We start from the raw sequence: 5,945 nt of genomic DNA on the forward strand, positions 1-5,945 counted from the left end.
TTCTTCAACAATGGCAACCCTTCATTTGTCGACCCCTCGCAAAGAGTTCCCGTTATTTTAAATTTTTCAGTATGGCGGATTGCAAGCAGACTTTTTCGCGTAAAGGGTAAAATATTTTTTTATATTTTTTTGGTATATTTTTAGCAAACATTTTTAGTGACAAGTGGTTATTAGTGCATAAGTGTGTTAGTAAGCCAAACATAAAAAATTTTTAAGTTTGCTTCATTATCAAACATTTACTGTAGTATTTAGTTGTGGCGTCCGATATATCGAACCTTATGCATAGCAGGCTCTAAGTGGTTTAGTTTTTTGCGTTTTCCAGATTGACTGTAGGTGAAATTTTGAACCTTTTGGAGAGCGATGATGGAAATATTAACAATGAAAATATTATTTACATAGAGCCACCAATCGAACTTGATGGCCAAGCCACAGATGAGGACAGTGATAAATCGGATGAAGAGCACGATGCTAATTTGAACCATTTAGGACGTAAGTTATTGCGAACTAAGTGCGAACTCCGTCGTTTTCACACAAATAGGGGATCTAATCAAGATCAGATAACAATGTAGTTACGGTCGCAACCAATTTCGAAAACATGACAATGACAACTGCCACGCGGTGGTCACACGTGAATAAAGCAAAAATTGCACTCCCCCAACCGTCTTTAATTTCTAACTATAATATAATGAGTATATGGGTGGAGTGACCAATTTTTGCCTATTTCGTTGATGTTTCAATTGTACATGGATGGTTACTTGCGAAAAAACTTGGCGGTAATAAGGACACTGAGTCCTTGTTTGCATTTAGGAGGTATGTGGCTCGAATTCTGCTTGTGACACACGGAACACCCCCCATCAAGGACGAAAACCAGCTACACCATTGTCCACTACACGATTTGATTGCCTCAACCATTGGATTGTTCCAATAAATTCCGAACGCCGTTGTGCAAATAAGTGTGGTGGGAAATCAAAACACAAATGCCAAAAATGTGAAGTAGGCCTCCAACCTAAGTATTTCATGGAGTATCATGTAGAGTCCAATACCTAAATATATTTTATATATAATTAATTTACTTGTATTTCTTCATTTTCAGTAATATTTTAAATACATTTTGCTAGAAGCATTCGTTTTTTTATTTCTCATGAGATAGCTTGAGGTGCCGGTATGCATAACGTTCGATAAATCGGACGGCTTGTTTACAACAAACTACAGACAAATGTGTAACTTTTGTTTCACCACTCGATTTATGTGATCTCCATAACCCGAAGTTTTCACAGAAATTCATTATAAGTATAAGGACAAACTTTATGCAGTAATGGGTTAAAAAAACATTTTTCGAAAATAATTTAATTTCATTTGAAAAGTTTAGAAAATTTCGAAAATAATTTCTAAAATTATCTTTCGAGAATAATTCTTGAAAATAGTTATAAAAACCATTTTTGGTATGAAAAAAAAATTAAAAAAAAAGTTCAAAAATACTTTTTGGAAATAGTTTTTGGCAAACTTTTTTTTGAAGGAAATTTTTAAAAATAATTATGAGACAAAAAAAATTTTTTGAAAATATTTATAAAAATAATTTTTAGAATAATTTTTGAAAACAATTAAAAATTTTAAATTTTGGGAAAACTTCTTAAAACTTATTTTTGAAAACAATTTTTAAAAATAGATTTTCAAAAATAGTTTTTGCAATTTATTTTCGTATGCCAATGGGACTATACTCGCACTTTTATGTATTCTCAGTTCGTTTCCTAATAATGATAATAAAAAATAATTCAAAAATGATTTGTTAGCATTTAAAAAGGAAATTTCTACGAAAATGATTTGGAAATAATTTCGAAAAATAAGTTTCCAAATCATTTTGATAAAGTTTTGAAAATAATTTGTTAACATACGTTTTGAAAATAATTTCGAAAGTTATCTTTTGAAAATAGTTTTTGGAAAGAATTGTAAAAATAAAATAATTTTTAAAATAAACTTTAGAAAATAATTTTCGAAAATAGGTTTTGAAAATAATTTCTAGAACTATCTCTTGAAAATAGTTTTTGGAAATAAATGTAAAAATAATACTTTGGATATTTTTTCAAAATAATTTAAAAAATGTAATATTTTTTAATAATAAATTCGTAAGAAAATGTTATCAAGAGTTATTTTTGTGCGCAATTTTTAAAAATGGTTATCAGGCAACAAAAAAAATATTTTCGAAAACCTTTTTTGAAATTTATTTTCGTACGTCAACGGAAGTAAAATCCCACTTCTATGTATTTTCAGTTAGTTAGTAATAATAATAATCAATAATAATTCAAAATGTATTGATTTAATAAAATTTCAAAAAATGAGTTTCAAAATAATTTTCAAAAAGTTTGAAAATGATTGGGCAAAATAGATTTTGAAAATGATTCCTAAAATAATATTTTGAAAAGATATTTTGGAAATAATTGTAAAAATAATACTTCGAATAATTTCTTAAAATAATTAAGAAAAAAAAATTGAATACTTTTTGAAAAAAATGAAAGAAAAAAAATTATCGAGAGTTACAATTAAAAAAAGATTATAATTTAGGAAAATAGGTTTTGAAGATAATTTGTAAATTTATCTTTTGAAATTTGTTTTTGAAAATAATTGTAAAAGTAAAATAATTTTTAATATTAACTTTTGAAAATATAATTTGTGACAGTAAGTTTTGAAACTATTTTTTCAAATATTCTTCTGAAAATAATTTGTGAAAGTAGGTTTTGAAAAAAATTTTTTAAATTATCTTTTAAAAATATTTATTAATTTGTAAAAATTATACAACATATCGGATATTTCTTCAAATTAATTAAAAGAGAAAATTAAATATTGTTTTTTTTTGAGAATAAATTTAAAAAGAAAAATTATCGAGAGTTATTTTTGGGAGCAATTTAAAAAAAAAAAAATATATTAACTGAAAATAATTTGGGAAAATACGTTTTAAGGATAATTTCTAAAATTATCTTTTGAAAATAGTTTTTGAAAATAATTGTAAGAGTAAAATAACTTTTTAAATTAACTTTTGAAAATAATTTGTGAAAGTAGGTTTTGAAAATAATTTTTAAAATTGTCTTTTGAAAATATTTTTTGGAACTAATTGTAAAAATAATATATCGGATATTTTTTTTAAATAATTAAAAACAAGTTTAATTTTTTTTTTTGAGAACAAATTTAAAAAATATCGGACTTTTTAAAAATAGTTAATAAGCAAACAAACAATATTTTCGAAAATGGCTTTTGGAATTTATTTTCGTATACCAGCGGAGCTATACTCCCATTTCTACATACATAGTGAGCATTTATTTTCATTCTCATTTACTTTAAGGGGAGAGCCTGCTTTAGAGGCTTCAAAAAATCGATTTTTTCGTGGATTTTTTTGGGAAGGAAAGAAATATTCGATTCAAACGAAACTTTCAGATTTTATTGTTATATATTTCAACAGTCTTTTCAAATTTTTTCATTAAAATATATGTCATATTATGCCTGGTACAAGCATTATGCCGAGGCGCCTCGAGTGTGCAGGTGTCGCGCGGCAGGAAAGATGCAGGTCGCAATTTTCATCTCAAACCAAAAACCCAAAAACATTATTATTTTAGTATAGTATAGCTTCTAGTTAAACCAAATAAAAAAAAAATCATTTTCTTGGAAAAACAAATTCACTTTAGATTGTTTAAAAAGTAGGTTAATCATAACTTTCTTAGGGTTTTTTAGGTTCAACTAGAAGAGAATTTAGTTCCAAATACAATCAATGTTATCTCGTTTCGATAGGACGTTTAACTTTTTCCCTATCTTTCCCGCCAATTAGGAAAAATCGTAAAAATAAAAAACCGAGAAATGGCGCGTCAAGGTTTTTGTATATAAAAAATCCGCTCGTATCCTTGCTCGACGCTTGGTCACAATTTCTTCTGTAACTCAAAAAATATTTTGAATTTGCTTCTGATATTTTGAGGACACATTCTTGGATAGTTGGGGAAGACATTTATGCAAAAAAAATCGATTTTTTGAAGCCTCTAAAGCAGGCTCCCCCCTTAATAGGAAAACGAAAAATAAAGATTAAATATCATTAAATGATAAATGTCGATCAGTTGATTCTAGTTTTGGCGGCAAGATTATTCTTGCTATACCCTTCCGGGTATTTGTTTTGAGAATGAGCTTATTTTATTAAAAAAAAAATACATTTTTTCCGATAAGTAGTTTTCTTTAACATTCATTCTTCAAACATTCAAAAGCACAAAAAATTTGTCAGGGTTAAGAATAAAAAGGAATTTTTAATTGCAAAAACTTGGTTACTTAAGTTAATTTGTCAAATCATTTTTCGGAGCCCAGTTTGATAAAATCGACATACGCTTTTTTAATTTCTTACAAAAATAATAAATCGCACAACGGGAATTAGGAAAAGCGTACGCAGCATTTAAATTTTCGAACCAGTGCAGCCATAACAGCCGTTCGAGAAAGAATTCGCTTAAATCCCCTTAGAACGCAGAAAATCATGTCCAGGGAAATGAATGAATCGACCAGATCCACATGAAAGCTTTTCGTCACTTAAAACGACAAAATCTATGCTAAAACTTCTAAACACACAAAAAATGTTGTTCCAAGGTTCAGCGTGGCCACCATCTAGCCTCTGGGGTAGTTTGGTGGGAAGTGGTGTCTTGTAAAGGCGTTACATCTCCCCATCCCAGCGAAAAAAGGGATTCAGACCGAGGCAAAAGTGTACCAAGAGGATGTATTAGAAGGCGTGGTGAAGCAGTTGAGCAGTACTCTTTGCAATGGAGAGCGTTGGATCTTCCAGCAAGATCCCGCTCCAGCCCATAAGGCAAAAACCACCCAACAGTGGCTAAAAAACAATATTCCTGGGTGCATAGCCGCAGAAGATCGGCCGTCTGGAGGAAGTCCAGATCTGAATCCATTGAAATACAGTGTGTGGTCAATATTGAAGAACATGGCCTGCCGAAGGCCTCACAGCAATTTGGAGAGTCTCAAACCATCTTTGGCACAAACAATTTGAATGGAGAGATCCACATCAATGAAAACCGTGCGTGCTGAAATAGCTGAATGACCTAATCGTTTGAAGACTTGTGTAAAAGCAAATGGTGACCATTTCGAATGAAAATTTTATTTTTTGTTTAAAATTTACATGGTTAAGTAAAACTCACTTCATTGAAAAAAGTATTGTAATTTCATATCTTTAACGGCCTTAACTTGTAACGGAACTTATGGCAGGATTAAGGGGGTCTTCTGGTCTCGAGGCCCTGAAATGAAGGGTTTTTTTGGGGATTGATTGTGACAAATCCTGTGAATATTTAAAAAAAATTTTTTTTTTATTTTAAAGGTACATGTCTTGGCTTTTAAAAAATGGTTTTGACTTTGAAAAAAATTAACACCCGCGACCTTGAAATGGCGCTGAAGACGTCCACCTCCAAACGAAACAGGTCTCCATTTTGGTCACGGTTTTTCCACCTGGGTAATCAGAAAGCAAAAATTAGATATGCGTTGTCTTCAGAGTTGCCCTGGTTAAGTTTTCCCGTGACAGATTTTTTTTTTTAATTTTTTTCAAAAGTTATGCAACAATTTGCAAAAAAAATTTTTTTTTGCTCATTTTTTGAACTTTAAAAGGTTATAAAAATGGAATGAAAAAAAATTTCAAAAATCGTATACGGGGAAACTTAGCGGTAAGTTTTCCGAACCTTTTAAGACCAAAACCATTGAAATCGGAGTATAACTACTATGAAAAGTGTGACCAAAATGCTTAAAAAACACGATTTTCGGGGAAACGCGTTTAAAGATAAAGTTTATGATAAAAACGGCCAGAGGAGGGTACACTTCGGTGCCCAGAAAAATGTGAAAAAATGCGATTTTCAAAAAATCCTTTCTGTGGCGTATTCTCGCATACACATACAACAAAATTATGCAAAAAAAAAAATCGATTTTTTTTT

The sequence above is a fragment of the Anastrepha obliqua genome, chromosome 5, assembly GCF_027943255.1.
Source record: "Anastrepha obliqua isolate idAnaObli1 chromosome 5, idAnaObli1_1.0, whole genome shotgun sequence".
NCBI classification, from domain to species: domain Eukaryota; kingdom Metazoa; phylum Arthropoda; class Insecta; order Diptera; family Tephritidae; genus Anastrepha; species Anastrepha obliqua.